This window comes from Polistes fuscatus, unplaced genomic scaffold, assembly GCF_010416935.1.
Source record: "Polistes fuscatus isolate 324 unplaced genomic scaffold, CU_Pfus_HIC Scaffold9, whole genome shotgun sequence".
Classification (NCBI taxonomy): domain Eukaryota; kingdom Metazoa; phylum Arthropoda; class Insecta; order Hymenoptera; family Vespidae; genus Polistes; species Polistes fuscatus.
Window position 1 is genome coordinate 5,646,612 of NW_025113173.1, and position 15,730 is coordinate 5,662,341.

The following is a 15,730-nucleotide window of genomic DNA, read 5'->3' on the forward strand; positions in this document are numbered from 1 at the left end:
TTTATTATTGATAAATTTTTAACTTCAAATTTTCCCTTGAAAGATGCCGAAGAACGAGATAAAAATATGAGATAGAGGTTTGAAATATTTCGTAAAGAGCTTTGTAGTGCTTTCGTCGGAGTACATTATTCGTATATGCAGTTCTAGCTAGTTGTCTCGAAGATGTTTTGATGTAAATTTAAGTAGTATAACTTTGTCCGAAGAAAGGAAGTGGGGAGAGGAAGAAGCGGTCGGAGTCAAGGGTAGTCGGGATACGACTTCCGAGGAGTAAAGACATTAGCGAAATATAATATATTTTTCTTTATTTTTAACATTCGACAAGAAAAGAACGAACGAACGTAATTAATAATCTCGATTTAGATATATATTATACGTGAATTAGTGATTAATTAAATATCAAAGTGATAGTGTGTGTCAGCATGGGGATGACGCGACGATGATGACAATGATGTTGCCGATGGATAACCGAAGATATTTTCATTCACCGACTGATTTTTATTATACTTGGACAGAAAAATGAGTGAGTAATCATAAATCATGCAAGACAATTATCATTTCAATATGTTCGTTATTGATGTATATTAAATTACGTTTATGTATATTTTGGGTAATATCTTTTTATCATTATTGCAGCATTATTTTAGAGTTGTTCGATTATCTAATTGTAGGTGCTTCAAAAGATCTAATGGATAACATAGTACATGGTACATAGTTTAACGTATCCATTTATTCCTCTATCTCTCTCTCTCTCTCTCTTTCGCTCGGTAATGATTTTATCCTAGAACATTCAGTCTATATCGTAGGTATTAATATCCATTTGACTGGCATCGCTTTGAAATGCTTACATAATTGTGTTATCATCGATATCGTAGGATGCAGCACATTTTCATGAGGTAAACGTTGAGCCAGCCGTCCTGGTTCGCCGACCGAACAGAGCAGACGGTTTAACCTGTGTTAACGCTACCATAACGCGTGTTTACAGGGGGGGGGGGAGGCCACGCATGCTCCTCGATCGATTCGCATTGTCATTCGTTGCTCGTTATTATCATTAGCGGCACGCTTCATACCTCATTTATCCATCTTTGTATCAACGACGACCCTTCTCTTTAACCGATGCACCGAGCACGTGGAAACTGCGCCAGACAATAGAGTGTGTTGGTAGACGCCGACAAAAAAATATACACAATTTTCTTTCCCTTTAAAATAAACTCCAAATTTATTTGCTTTTTATTTTTATTATCGAAAGAATAATTAATAATTAAACGAATTTTGTTCTACGTAATACTAACATAAATCAGATTATTATTAGTGTTTTTCTTTTTTATCGAAACGTTTTGTATTCAGTTGAAAAAACACGAGGACTTTTAGCGATTAGACTCGACGAAAAGCTTCTTTCGAAAAAAGGAGAACTTTCATACCGGTGCAGTACAATACATGTACTACTACCTTTCGTCTTCCGTGTTTATGCAGTCGTGACCTGATTCGTGTTTCGTCGTAAATGTAATGAGAACGAATATGAATCATTTATCTATGTACAAAAACGTCTCGAGTAATTATCAAAATATTCGTTAGTTATTTCAACGAATAATTCATGAAAAATTCATTAGAGTTATCCCAACCCTTAATAAATAAAGTCAGATCAAAATGTGGTAAAAAATTGTATTCGATTTATATTAGTTGTAGATTATTCCAACGATCCGATCGATCGCGATGTTCGCTTTGAAAAAGTAAAAAAAAAAAAAAAGAAGATAAGGGAAAGAAAAAGAAGAGGAATCGAAACGATCGGGGAAAGTAAAGTTTCGCTCTCCGCAAGATACGAGCGTAGAACGCGAGGCGTGGCGATGTATTGATCGTCGTTGCGATTTCCCTTCCCTGTCCACCCCCAACCAACGTCATCCACCGTTTCAATCCCTCGTCCCTGTCGCCTGCCCATACTAACCCCTCTACTCTTACATTTACCCCTCTCGTTCGAGCTTCTCTCTTAACTCTTCCCACTGTGGACTCTGCCACCAGCACCACCACCACCACCACCACCACCACCACCATCACCACCACCACCAATACCACCATCGCCACCAATACCAACACCAACGCCAAACCAACACCAACACTGATACCATCGTCATTGACCACAAGAATCCTCTTCTCTTTTTCATCTTCTTCTTCCTTTCTAGCTTCGAAATCGCCAGCGGCATTCATCGTCAAAACTGCAGACACGACGTTTCTCGTTCGGTGGCGCCACGCTGTGATCCTAATCTTTTGACATCAGTAGGACACTATATATATATATATATATATATAAATGTATATATAAATGTATTTGTATTCATTCAGTAACTTCCTTTTGAATCAGTAATAAGATTATTATATACTACTTCGTTTAACGATTACAATAGGATCTTAGATATATGCAGATATATGCTAATGCGTTATCGTATTATCTCGTTTTGCATTTTTATCTTTTGTATCTTCTTTACCGATGCGAGCTAGTTTTGTTTAGTTACCCTTAACAGTGCCATCTGTGAGAGGGTAGTTGAAACGTTTAGATCTCTTAAGGGTTTCCAAGTTTAAGCTTTCTTTGGGTACTCTTGACTAGATAATCTCGGGTAAGAGTAGGCATTTCTTACGTGTTTTTCTTTTCTCTCTCCTTCTTTTATTCGATTAAATATTTATAAGAGAGATGATTCGAAGGGAAATAAATGAACCATGAAATATTTCTTTTAGGACACGCGGAGCTATTCGCATGACTATTATCCGATAAATAAACTTATTTTCGTTGTTAATAGCGTCTGCTTAAGATTAGCTTGATGCCGGAAGCTAGGTGGCCCTTGGAGCTGCCTGCCTAATTAGAATTATGGTGCTGCTTAATGGCTATGTAATGGTGTACCATTAAACAACCGTGCTTATCTTAATGTCTTGAAATTCGTCTCTAACGCGTATCGATACTCAACCACGATAAGAGTCATATTTGCGTTAATTAGTCGAGGCGAGCCTTTTTTATGTCGAGTCGTTGGGACCCTAATTTTTCTTTTCTTTTCTTTTCTCTTCTTCTTCTTCTTCTTCTTCTTCTTCTTCTTCTTCTACTTTTTCCTCCTTTTCTTCGTGCCGGAAATTAAATACTTCCAGACGTAACCGAGCTGAGAAATCTTGTCTGAAAATATATGAACGTTTCTTTTTAATGTGTATACATTTATATTCGAATATAATCTACGTTAACGTTGTTATAAAGAAATACGTAACTAGTTTATTTGTTTATTCTTTTTTGATAATTTTTGATAATTCAATTCGTCTAGGACATAGAAAATTAAATACAACGCAATAGATTTATTTGATAAAAGAATAAATTCGTTTGGAAAAAAGCGATAACAAATAATACAATAGATTATATACGATAAAGAAATAATTGAGTGAAAAACTGATGTCTAGTCGAATCGTCGCGAGGAAAATAAAGTAAATACGCGTGTCGTCGGCAGTCACCGATATTTTTTAAGTTCAAATTATATTTATCTCTAGTCTTATACTTATGTATACTTTTTTTCCTGATACTTGTATACAGCGGAGACAGTTACAGCTCAACCGTCCTACTGTCGACACGTCGTACTTTTAACGCGTGCCTAGCAAGAATATTATTCGTTTTAATATTTCAACGATTTTAGATTAATTATTAATTATTATCGCGTTCGTTCGCTAAATTGAATTCATTTTCTTTTACCGTTTTCTATTAATTTGTCATCAAATGAAAAGAGGATTTTTTATAAACAGCCGAAATTTCTTGTTCATAAAAAGAAGAAAGAAGAAAGAAGGAAGAAAGGTAGGAAGGAAGAAAGAAAGAAAGAAAGAAAGAAAGAAAGGAAGAAAGGGAGAGTTTCTTTTTTTCATGTTCATCTAGTCGAGTAGTAGACTTTTATACTCGCAGGCAGCGAGAACGCATACATAGAACCGCATTAAGTAATCCGATGACGCCACTGTCTGGGGATCTCAGAAGCTCCTTTTACGGGCTTCCTCTTCTCTAATCGCTCATATTCTCTCTTAATCGTAGCATACCATCCACTCCTACTTCTCTTCTATCTTTCTATCTCTCCGTTTCTTTCTTTTTAAGGTTGATGCTATGGAATTTATGATTTACACGCATCCGACTCGGCCAAAACTTGTTTTGCACGTTTCTCGAATAATCTCGTGGCCGATGCCTTCTAATCAATTTATTACATTATTTTATTTTCTAAATTGTTCGCCTAGATTATGGTAATTATCGATTCTATATCTCGTTATTCGTTTTTGCGTGCTCGCGTCGAAGAAAAATTAGTCTTTTTATTTGAAGCCCGTCCTCGTTCGATCGAACCAGTCGCAGAGTTTATGAAATTATACGCTATCCGGCTACTCACACGCGAATACCTTAGTAAATAATATTCTCTCTCTTTCATGCTCGCATATGGATATATGTGTAAGAGTAGATATGTAGGTTACCCAGTATTGGAGACTCCTCGCATCGCTATTTAACGAACTATTGATGCGCATAGACTCGCTTTGGGAATTTCTCTTCTATTGTGTGCAGCTCGCGATAAGGGATGGAGAACGATCGCGAGATAATAATAATAATAATAAACGTATTTTTATAATAAACACATTAATTTTTACATTAAACAAAGAGCGAGAGCTAGTCGAGTTGTTATTTTTATTAATAAAACGAGTTCTAACAATTATTTCGTTTCGCGTTCTTCCAGTTTCCCTTTGTTTTCTTTACTCCGAATTACATTTGTTCTTCTTCTTCTTCTTTTCTTTTCTTTGCTAATTGTAAGTAGAGGTAACACAGACGAAATTAAACAATGTCTCTAATTAGAACGCAGGCTAAGATTTGGAAGTACTAATTGCCAAGGCTGAATTCAAAATGTCGCTCATTTTTCATTCGTGTTTTCCTACTTTTTGATTATTTCATATTTGCTAGAATATTTGTTTTATTTTTTTCTCGCAGGAATAGAACCGAGCAGCCGCGTCGTAGTTGCTTTGTTGCATTTGCATAATATACAAGATTAAAGATAGAAGCATATTTAATTAAATTCTTCATTCGTTGTGTGTTTTCAGAATGAAAAAATAATTCAACGTGTCAAGGAGTTCTCGCGGAGGCTCCAGAAAGCGTGGACAATTTTGATCTCTCTCTCTCTCTATTTTTCTATTTTCAAATTGTATTGTGTAACGTCGAGAAAATATCGTGCTTGTTTTTTCAACGGCAACCACACGACAGAGACAGAAATAATAGACAATTTATATTTAGTTAGAAATATCGCAATCATTTGAAATACTCAACTTAGTTAGTTGGACTATTATTTTGCAATCTATTTTTCCTCTTATTTTTTTTTCCTCTATCCAGAGGAACGTATAATTCCGAAAATGGTCGGTCGAATCGGTCTATTAAATCGCCAATATATTCAACGGTCCCAACTGAACTCGTAACTTGTAATAGTAGTAGTAGTAGTAGTAGTGATAGTAGGAGTAGGAGTAGTTGTTTGGAATGTGGTTTGCGAATTTCAACCGCGTGAAGATTAAAATTCTTCCTTTCTATTCGTTCTTTTTTCTCCTCTCGTTTTACGATGTCTACCGCGAACATTAATTACTTATATCCCGTTTCGTTAGAAAATAAATTATTTTTTTTTTAGCATAAAAGAAAAAAAAGTATGGATTTTAAATAATATTAATTATTTCAAAAAATGATCTCGCACCATTTGCAACAATTTATAGACAAGTTATTAAATTTAAATGCATTCGTTCGAACGATACAATTTCTATCGAAGTTGATGTAATAAATAAAACTGTACGTAGCAGAAAAAATGTAATAAAATGTAAAACATTGTGCAGTATATTTTATGAAATAGATGCATTTGAGTGACATAATTCATTGAATTGTATGTAGCAGGTACGCGTTACACAAAATTACATGTAGTACAATGCGATAAAATGTGACATACAGATTATATAGTGTATTTAGAACGAAATGCATATACTTAAATGATAATGTTAATTAAATTCTTTTTACTTTAATTACGTATAATAGAAATAAATTTATCAAATATAAACGTCGTTTACGATTATAATGAATGTTATCATATTCGAATGAGCGCGTAACGCTTTGAGAATAATTATTTTTAGTTCGCGCAAACGAGCTCGGCTTTCGCGTTCTTATTTTTTTGTTAATTTAAAAAATGATTTTTTATTTAACAGCTTCCTTCTCGGTAGATAAAGAAGGATGAAAGATGCGGAAAAAGACCTTTTGGATTTCGTCGAGTACGCGACAGTCGTTTGCTTGACATTTTCAGCAGGGAGAGAAAAAAGCCAAGGTAGATTCAGAAAAAAGGGGAGAAAAAAAAAACAAAAACAAGGTGACTCTTTCTTTCGCTACTTTTCTCTCTCGCGTGCCTATTTCTCTTTTAAACGGGCTCGAGATTCCTCAGGATTTAGCACGAATTTATCAAACAGAGTTTACGCGGAGACTGACGCGCTTAGAAAAATCTGGACCGCGCGAATTAGTGCAGTGATTTGCTAAGATTTGCCGAGTTTAGTCGGTTTACGCATCGACTTGGACTACTTACTGTCTTACTATTTGTTACTCCGTTAATTGGAGTATATTCCAAGAGAAATTTGTGTTTCTCTTTTTCTTTCTCTATCTCGTCTATCAATTTTCGTCTATCATTTGTATATGAACGTTTGTGTAAATTCGAATTAATATTATCACTTATGAAAATGATTTCAACGATTTAATTGGAATTTTTGCAAACTATATTAAAACTTGTATTCCAATGAAAATGCTAAATTAATGAAACAAGAGAAGGAGGATTAGTATTGAACGGTAAGTAGTCTAAGAAAAATCGTTTGTTGTCCGTATCTTTGAGATCCTCGTAGGGGAAATAGTACGTGTTTTGATATATCTGCTTATTCGGACAAAGTGCACACAGACAGACGCGTGCGCGTGCACATATATATTCGGACAGCGCATAAAACATACTTTTATGAGAGAGAAAGAAAGAAAGAAAGAATGAAAGAGAGAGCTTTAGTCGAGAAAGACGACCCTTTTCATGGAACGCGCCATAGCTCACTCCTTCTGAAGAAGATAACAATAGCCCTTCGTCCGTTTCGCCGATGCATCTTTCGTTGGATTCTATTCTCCTGAACTTGCGTGCACGCTTCACTGAAAATGTATACCTTAGTTCGTTCAATGACGCACGTGAAAAGTGACTTTAGACGAATGAAATACAGCCTTGTAAACGGACAAATAGGATTTCCCTCGTTTCTATATATTTGCAGCAATGGGGAGAGGTATACGCGTCTATCTAATAAGAGATTCTCAATTTAATCAGCTCGATCGATTATGCGCTACGATAGATACCAAATAAATACGTCTTTATCAGTCATAATATCATCATTTTAATATATATTATATTTTATTAAACAAAATGAAGAAACATTTGTATAATTATTTTGTATGCATTTCATTTATATTATAAATTTCTAACAATTGAACCCTTTTAATCATAATACTTACGTATCTTTCGTAGTATGCATTATATATGCGAGCGATAGGTGTCACGTTGGAAAAAATGTTGGTCGAATGAAAGATTTTGCGGAGAATCTCGGTCATCTCGTATGTTAGCTATCCGTATGCACCCACACGCGCAAGAGTATAACCGAGAAAAGATGGAAAGTCAAATACACGGTTTTACCTTTCAGCTTGGGTGTCTATATTTCTCCTTCCACCCGCCGCGACGCTTTCCCTACATTCTGGGAATAATATATCGTTTCTCTCGGTACTCCTATACGCTCGAGTTATTCCCAGAGACGCCGGTATATTACGTTCGTTGAATCATGTGGCCTTGCCTTCTTGCGATTTTACCTTTATTATCTTGCTACTCTTGATTTACCACCGAATGTAGGGAAAAAGGAATCCTCTATTCAAATTATCTCAAACTTTTTCACTGGCAAATTTGTTCATTTACGATTTCAATCATTTTTAGATTGCATTTTCCATTTTGTATGATATCGCATTAGAATAATTGTAAGATTGTAATATTGGAAGGAAGTTGGTGTAAGAAGAATGAATTGTGGGAACAATAACAATAGGAATTGTAAATCGAATAATCGAAATATCTACTTACTCGAAAGTCAGTTATTAGCCGAGTTCGGTAAATGGGATTCGAATGGTTACGCGTTAGTGCGAACTGATAGCAGAGGTTCGGGGTAGGGTCGTGTTTTACCCCATAAAGATATTTGGTGTTACGCAGGAGAATGGGTTGGAAGTTGGTTGGTTCTCTCTTAGCACGGTATTCGTCTATCGTCCTTGAGAAACGGGAACTCGGCCGTTTGTCAAATTAATTTGCGAACTTTGTCGAGACGATGTAACCGCGCCAGATGGCGAACGTACTAACCAGCGAGACGTTTCGTTTACCTTTAGTCCTCTTATTCCTAATCTTATTTCTAACTTTCTATGTTCTAAAATATATTCGCTCGAGTTATTTTAGTTTTCAAACTTTATTTAACAATTTTCTTTCTCTCATTTTTTCTCTCTTCAACCCCTGTCCTATAAGTTCCTTCCTTTTTTTTGACTCATCCCGTACCACACCCCTACTTCTCAAAATGAACGTTTTCATAGAAAATTTCTTTCGTAAATACGTACAATATAAAAATGCGAACGTGATCGCTTTGATCACGGTTCAAAGACATCTCTTTCACGGGCCGTTATTATTATTCATACGACAAAGTTATTCAGCAAAATTCGCCGGTTTACGACACGATGTTCGCGTTACACTCGCGCCACGTTTGTGATCGGAATGGCTAATACGAAATCTCTCCTATCATTCGAAATTCCTCTCGTGTTTCGACTTCATTGGGGAAAGCATGTCTTCTCCGACATCGTGTTCCTCCGCGTTTTCTTTTTACTCCTTTTTTTCCTCTTCTCAGGAAACAAGGAGAGAAAGGAACGAGGAACAGTTGTTTTTTCTTTTTTTTTTTTTTTTTCAAACACCTTTTCGAAGGAATTCGATTTCTGCCGGAGTGTTTAGATCTCGAATCAAAAGAGATCGAGTTGAATTTTAAAAATATAGTAAAAAATATAAATATATAAATCGGTTTTTTAATTCACAACAAATTGTATCATTTCTCCCCGAATGAAATAATTAAATCTGCTTTTTTTTATTTCTAATTTAATCAAGGAGATTGAAATTCTAGACTTTCCTTATTTTAACAAGCTTCATAGCAGAGGAAGACTTTGCGGATCGAAATATGAAGGAAATCAAGTCTGTATGGGTCGTATCTCGGCCCTTTCCTTTTGCCCCTCCCACCCTTTTCTTCATCACATTTCATCGTTTCTGGCACACACACGATGGCGTTCGCACACAGAGCGGTCTTCCTACTCTCTTGCTCGACTCTTAGACAGGAAATTAACTGAAGCTCCTTCCGTTCTTCCGTCACCTTTCCATCACCTTTCCGTCGCCATTTCTGTGTTTTAGGATTTATCAATTTGATTTAATCGGTTCTATTCTTTACGAGGAATACTTGTCGTTTATAAATGACTTGAAATTATTCAAATATTTCTACCTTTCTTCCGTCTCCAGGCATTTCATTCATTTTCATTATCAGATTCGATTTGTTTTCGGGACATGGATAAAATAAATGAGGTATTTAAAATGCTATAGTAAGTAGGATTAAAATGTTTCATTCGTTATCTCTAATTGATCAGTTTAGATTCTTAAGAATAGCTGACGAGTAGTCTCATTTTGTAGCGAAGCCATAGGGAAGAGAAACCAGCTAAACATTTACGAGGGTGCAACGAAGGTTGATCGTTTTCTTCGATAAAATGACCATCTAGGCTATTTGTCTTCTTAATTTTTCATCCTTTCTAGTAGGCCGAACGCTAAAGCGAACAGGTGTTAACGCCGACGTCACTTTTTTATACCTCCATCTCGTATTTCTCGTTGAAATAATATTTATTATTCGTAATGTTTAAAGCAAGGCAAGGTAAAAATAGAATTCGGGTTTGTCGCGTTCGTTCTTCTCTATTTCGAAATCGCAAACAACGAGGAATATTTTCAACTACTCTATATCAGAATTTGTGTTAGGTAAAAGATAGAGAGATTTGCATGTCGTATCATCTTCGCATTTCTTCTCGCGCACTTAGCGTCCTTCGCGTAATTCCAGGGAGTTAGTAGGGAATAAATATTCAATGAGTTTCGACGAGATACTTCGTTACAAAACCACTCGCTCTCTCGTCGCGTCTCGCCCCATGCGAAAATATTCTCGTAATATTGGATTTCTCGTAAATCGAGTTTAGTTCTACTATTATTTCTTGATAATTTTCTGTTAAAAGAAATGCGAGAGAGAAGAACAAAATGAGAAGTACAATTAATATCTCTCGTAATGATATTCGTCGAGGAAAACTAAAGCGAAAGGGATAAATTTGTTTAACGAAAGTATTAGGAACGAACGCTATCATAAAAGTCCCCGGTAGTAGTAGTTTCATTTAAATCCGAGGAACACGCTTTTGTCGGCTTTCCTAAGGTTTAAACTAACCGTTCGTTCATCGAGAAAGTTTATTGCATCGTTGTTAATTAGAGTTAGGATGCTTCGCATGATATTTGAGACGCTAGGAAAGCCTTAGTTCGACGTATAAAAGCGGATTATTATCGGTATTAAAACGATGTTCTGCTTCGCGAATTCCATCATTTTATGTATACGATTTATCGTCCTGCGCGTATACACGACGGGGGCGAGTTTTAACAATGAAAACGTTTATCGATTCGTCCCTTCTTCTATACGTTGAAATTTTTAACGTAAGAAAAGATTATTTCATTAAAAGATTGCGCAACGGTTAAAAGGAATTTACGGATGAATACATTTGAACAAATTGTGTAGCGTTACAATTTGGCGAACTTTTTTAATATACATTTTGTATGCTGTTTGACAAAAAAATTGAATACCGAAAGAAACGGGGAGGAAAAAAGCTGTTTACAATTTTATTAAAATTCTCGTCGGTGGTCGTTGGTCTCGTCGTAGTAGTAGATCATCTCTCAAATCACAAAACAATTGTGAGAAAAAACGAGGTGAGAGAGGGAAGGGTAGAATCGCGAAGAACGAGTCGGTTTAATCAACGGATGCGGAAAATGAAAAAGTACCGGAACCGGGCGGAAGAAGCAACGCACTCGTAATAATAATCTTTCGAGAGGTTCCATCTGCTGAATGATCAGGGCCGGACACGTGACGAACGTTACGTTTTATAAATGAAAAAAAAAAAGAATGTAAAAGAGGAAGAAGAAGAAGAAGAAGAAGAAGAAGAAGATAAAAGGAACAAAAAATCAAAAGAAGAGATTTCCTTTTGTCGCTTCAACGACTCGACGAGTTTCATTTACGTCAAGATGGAAGTGCTTCCTGTTCCCCTTTTGACCTATCTGACCTTTTTCCAACATGATTTTTTTATGCATCTGACAAAGCTTTTTACATAGCCTGTAAGATCTTTTACTTTGATAAGTGAGTGTGTTAAAAGATGAAATATTTGATAGAAGAAACACTTTTCATCGAATAAATTCTACGTTAGCGTTAATAATTTATTAGATCGTTTTTTAAGGGTCAAGTATTTGATCTCTTTCGATAGATAAGTAATACATATATAAATCAAGCGATAAAAGTCAAATTTACGCTTGCCAACGAATTATGTATTTCCGGGCAAGCTCGGTAACGTCGACAACTTCCGAATATATTCGCACGTTTTATAAAAAGGAAGATAACGGCAGATGTCGTTGCCGGGACGTAACTTTCACGGTTACCCAGTCTATTTGCGGGTTGCGTCCCTGTCGAGAAAGGGTTGCGCCTTCCTCTGGTTGCTTATCCATATTTAAATATCTGCCACCCTTTCGCTTACGTTATCGTTGAGCTTTTCTAGCGTGAAATATCGTCAAGCTTGGTTTTTTCAAATTGACGTTATCTCGTTATTTTGTAAAACAAAAAAGGAAAGTAACGGATCAAATGATTTTTATCGTATCGCATAGAATGCCCCATAATCGTAAAAGATATCGTATAAATTCTTATTGTTCCGTTTCTTTTTGGAATCTGGATGACGTTTGAAGTGTCGTACGAGTACTCCGTCGAATATATGGCGAAACGGAAATTACATCCGCAGGCAGGCAGGCAGGCAGGCAGGATACAGCAACCCTTCAAACCCTGCATCGTCTGCGAACGCATCGAGCCATCCAATCGCGGTACGATCTGTTTGTCATCGTTATACCGAGACTGCAATTTATTCCAGCACCATTCGTCAAGTTTCTACTCGCTCTGTTGTTCCTACGTCTATCCGTCTGGTGCGTTACTACAGAGGAGGAGAAAAGCGAGAGGGTGTAAAAAGGGACTCCTTTCGTTCATCCATATTTAAATACCGAAGCTGAAATATCCTCTCGCTCCTTTCCCCACCTTTTTCGGAGATATCGAATTAACGAGAGAGGATGCTCTTTGAAAATCTGCTGCATTTGTTTGGTCGTCTTCTTCCTATTCTTTCTCTCTCTCTCTCTCTCTCTCTCTGTCTCTAACACAATCCTTGCGGCGAGCGCAAACCGGATTAGGAATTACTTTTATTTGTAATTCGGGAAATCCTATTTCTCGGACTATCGTAAAACCGATTCTTCTCGGCGTTGATTCAGCGCGAGGATCGATTGGATTAATCGAGAAAAGGGGTTGCAACGAACGAGTATTCATCTTTACGTTTAATTTATTCTACAGCTTTAGCGGGGAGAAACAGAGTCTACTAGAAATAATATATTACCTGGTTCTTGACGAGCACAGCTTGCGAGATTTTAGCCAAAATCAAGCCCTCGTTTCTCTTCCTCTTCCTAACAAACACGGATTTAGTAGGTGCATTGAAATAATTTATATTCGGGAAGGACGTTCATCCTGTATCCGAAATTCAAGCTTTTGTCGAGCTTGAACTATCGGCCCGACCCCTTGTCAATTCTATTTAAACTTCAATTATTTATGAGTTAGAGTTCGACAATCTCCAAACTTTACTACGCCCTTTCGCAATATTCAATTTCGATAATTTACTTAGAAACAACGTTTCGACAAACACTTTCGATCGAATATTTCTCATAAATTTATTATCAAATCACACCGAGATGTTAGCGTTTACAAAATTTTATTTAACGGATTAAATTATCTCGCGTTACCATGGCTCGATTCTCTTTTTCTCCGTATCGCAAAGAACCCTGACGAAGAATCGCATTATAGAATAATTCTCCTATGTTTCTTATGTAAATCAGGCTAATTCGATCATTACATATAGCTTTTTTCGCAATCCTCTATTACGTTAGATAAGAATAAAACCAAAAGGGAAGGGGACGAAAAGTAAAAATTGAAAGAAAATGATGGAATAAGAGAGAGGTGATTTTCTTCTTGCGTATTGATCGATTCTCGTGGCTCGTTACGTAGACATCGGAGATGTAGAGGGAGTAGAATAGCCTCGTATTCCTATTTCGAGTCACACACCCCCTTTTGCCACCCTTCCGCGAAGGTATTTTTACGGATCGGACGTGCAAGCGCACACATACGTATCTATATCCGTACTATTGAACCCTAACGTTGAAGGGAGAGAAAAGCGAGTTCGAGGAACGGGGGAAAAGGGTAACAAGAGAGCACTTCACACGTGCCAATCTAAATAATTGCTGTGATGTGGGTAGCCATGTAGTACGTTGCTTGCTATGGGGGTTGCGTTGGTCTTCTTTGGATCTTCCTTTCACCCTCCCAATCCTCTATTCGTATATATATATGTATCTGTCTCGCTCTCTTAGCTAAATTGAACAATAGCTTTTGGATTGGTGTTTTGTCGCGTGCAACGAGACCAACAGATTGTGCCAATTGACTGAACAGATACACCTACTCGCATAATTACTTACATGGAAACTGTTGCAAGATCAAATACGAAGTTATACGCGCGCGCGCGCGCACACACACACACGCGAGTATCGTATCTACCTTAATCGAGTTAATTGTTAAATCAATGCGCCTCGAATGAATTGATAAAACAATGAAAATTCAATTGAACATTTTGTTGATTCCTACGTATTAATTTGATCGTAATAGAATATATAAATTTTGCTTTAAATACAAAATTGAATAATAATAGAAAGTATTTTTAATTAGCCAGGAGCAAAAGCTGGCTGGGGTCCGAGTTCATTAGCCGAATCAATAGACCATCCAGGAGATATGGCATGCGCTACCTGGCTAATTACTCCGGAGAGCACATCGGAGTCGCTATCGCTTAATTACCAGAACGTCATCTTATCGGAACTATCCGTCGTCATTTGCGCGGTTAATCATTGTCTAATCGATGTAGCCTTAAGGCCAATATTCATCCCTAATTGCTATACGAACATACGATATCTACGTCGATCGTAAAACTGCTGCAAGCGTGGAATCGATTAAAATCGATTGTTCGTTGAAAAAAAAAATAAAGAAAAAAAATAAATACATGAAATAAATCTATCGATCGAGCCGGGAATCCGAAAAGGATTTACGATCCATCCAAAGGATCGTTGGGATCGTTTACGTTTACCTTGATTTTGATCGCGTAGTGGGAATTTTAGCGAATCGGTATCATTATTTCCGGTTAGATAGGACGAGTCGAGTAACAAACTCCGATTCGCATGGGAATCGTCGTCGGCACTTTCGGTATTCGTTGATTTCTCCCTCTCTCCTTCCGCGACAGTCCTTCTGCGTCCCTATCGGCACAATGCATCAACGGGGACGTCGCTTTCAATTAGACGATGCAACATGACTACTACTACTACTACTATTCGCAGACATCGATATTCGTTGAGTCAAAAGTCACCTTAATGGTCGTTCGAATAAACGAGATGCTATCTCGCTTACTATTCTAAGCTATTATTGAAAGCTTCCAAGTATTCGAGGATCAATTAACAGATCTATCTATCTACTCTTTGTTGCAACAGTGTTAGTACTTATTCGGCATTAATATCGGTCTCCACTATCGTTTGATAAATCAAATAGCGTATCTGTAGATTGACGCGTCGATCGACTGATATTTGTATTACGAATACGAGATAATTCATTTCTATGTAGAGATTGGATTAATCATTTTCTATTATAACGTTGAATAAATCTAACAAATTTTATCGATATATTAAATATAATATTTTAAACATATATATCTAAAAATAAAGTCGTTCATTTTAATTAGAAAATAGACGCACACGTCGATAATCACTTTTTATTCAAATTAAAAGCGCATCATTTTTATTTTCACGCAGAGTAGTTTGTAAATCATCATCATCATTCGTATATTTATTCTTGATGTCATTATCCATTGCCGAGTTCAGTCGATTATTCGAAAGGGAGACAGTAGGAAAGGGTAGTTGGAAGGGTAGCGTTAGGTTCCCGACGGGGATGCAACGAGCAAGAGTGACGTCGCTTTCAATTAGACGATGCACCGCGTTGGTATTGGTCGCGGATAAGTGTCGATGCTTCTTGCCTACGTGGAAAGGGTCCTTTTTCTTCTTTTTCTCTTTTCTTTCCAAGTACTAGTCTCCCTTGGGACTCCCTCGGGACTCCCTCGGGACTCCCTCGAGTTCGACTTCGACCGAGCTGGAGGAAAACCGCACTAGCGAAAACAACCCTCGTCTCCTCTCGCGGATTATACGAAAAGGGAGGGAACGAAGAAAGAGAGAGACAAATATATATAGAGATATGT

At 36.9% G+C, this 15,730-nt stretch overlaps 1 protein-coding gene and 1 long non-coding RNA gene across 6 annotated transcripts in view; one reads left to right on the top strand and one right to left on the bottom strand.

Moving 5' to 3' along the window:
* The window catches only part of LOC122525358 (stress-activated protein kinase JNK), a 103,182-nt gene that overhangs the window by 1,886 nt on the left and 85,566 nt on the right, over positions 1–15,730 (top strand). For 4 of the 5 annotated variants that reach the window (XM_043648095.1, XM_043648099.1, XM_043648101.1 and 1 more), the window contains exon 2: positions 204–520. The gene's annotated coding sequence lies outside the window, so the exon portion shown is untranslated. Of the gene's footprint in view, positions 1–62; positions 521–15,730 lie in introns of those variants that run through there. The other variant, XM_043648097.1, reaches the window with a different exon arrangement.
* LOC122525360 lies at positions 712–2,332 on the bottom strand. The gene is made up of 2 exons (XR_006305765.1): positions 1,940–2,332; positions 712–1,133 (listed from the first exon to the last, which is right to left on the bottom strand). It is a non-coding gene; the product is annotated as an uncharacterized LOC122525360 (long non-coding RNA).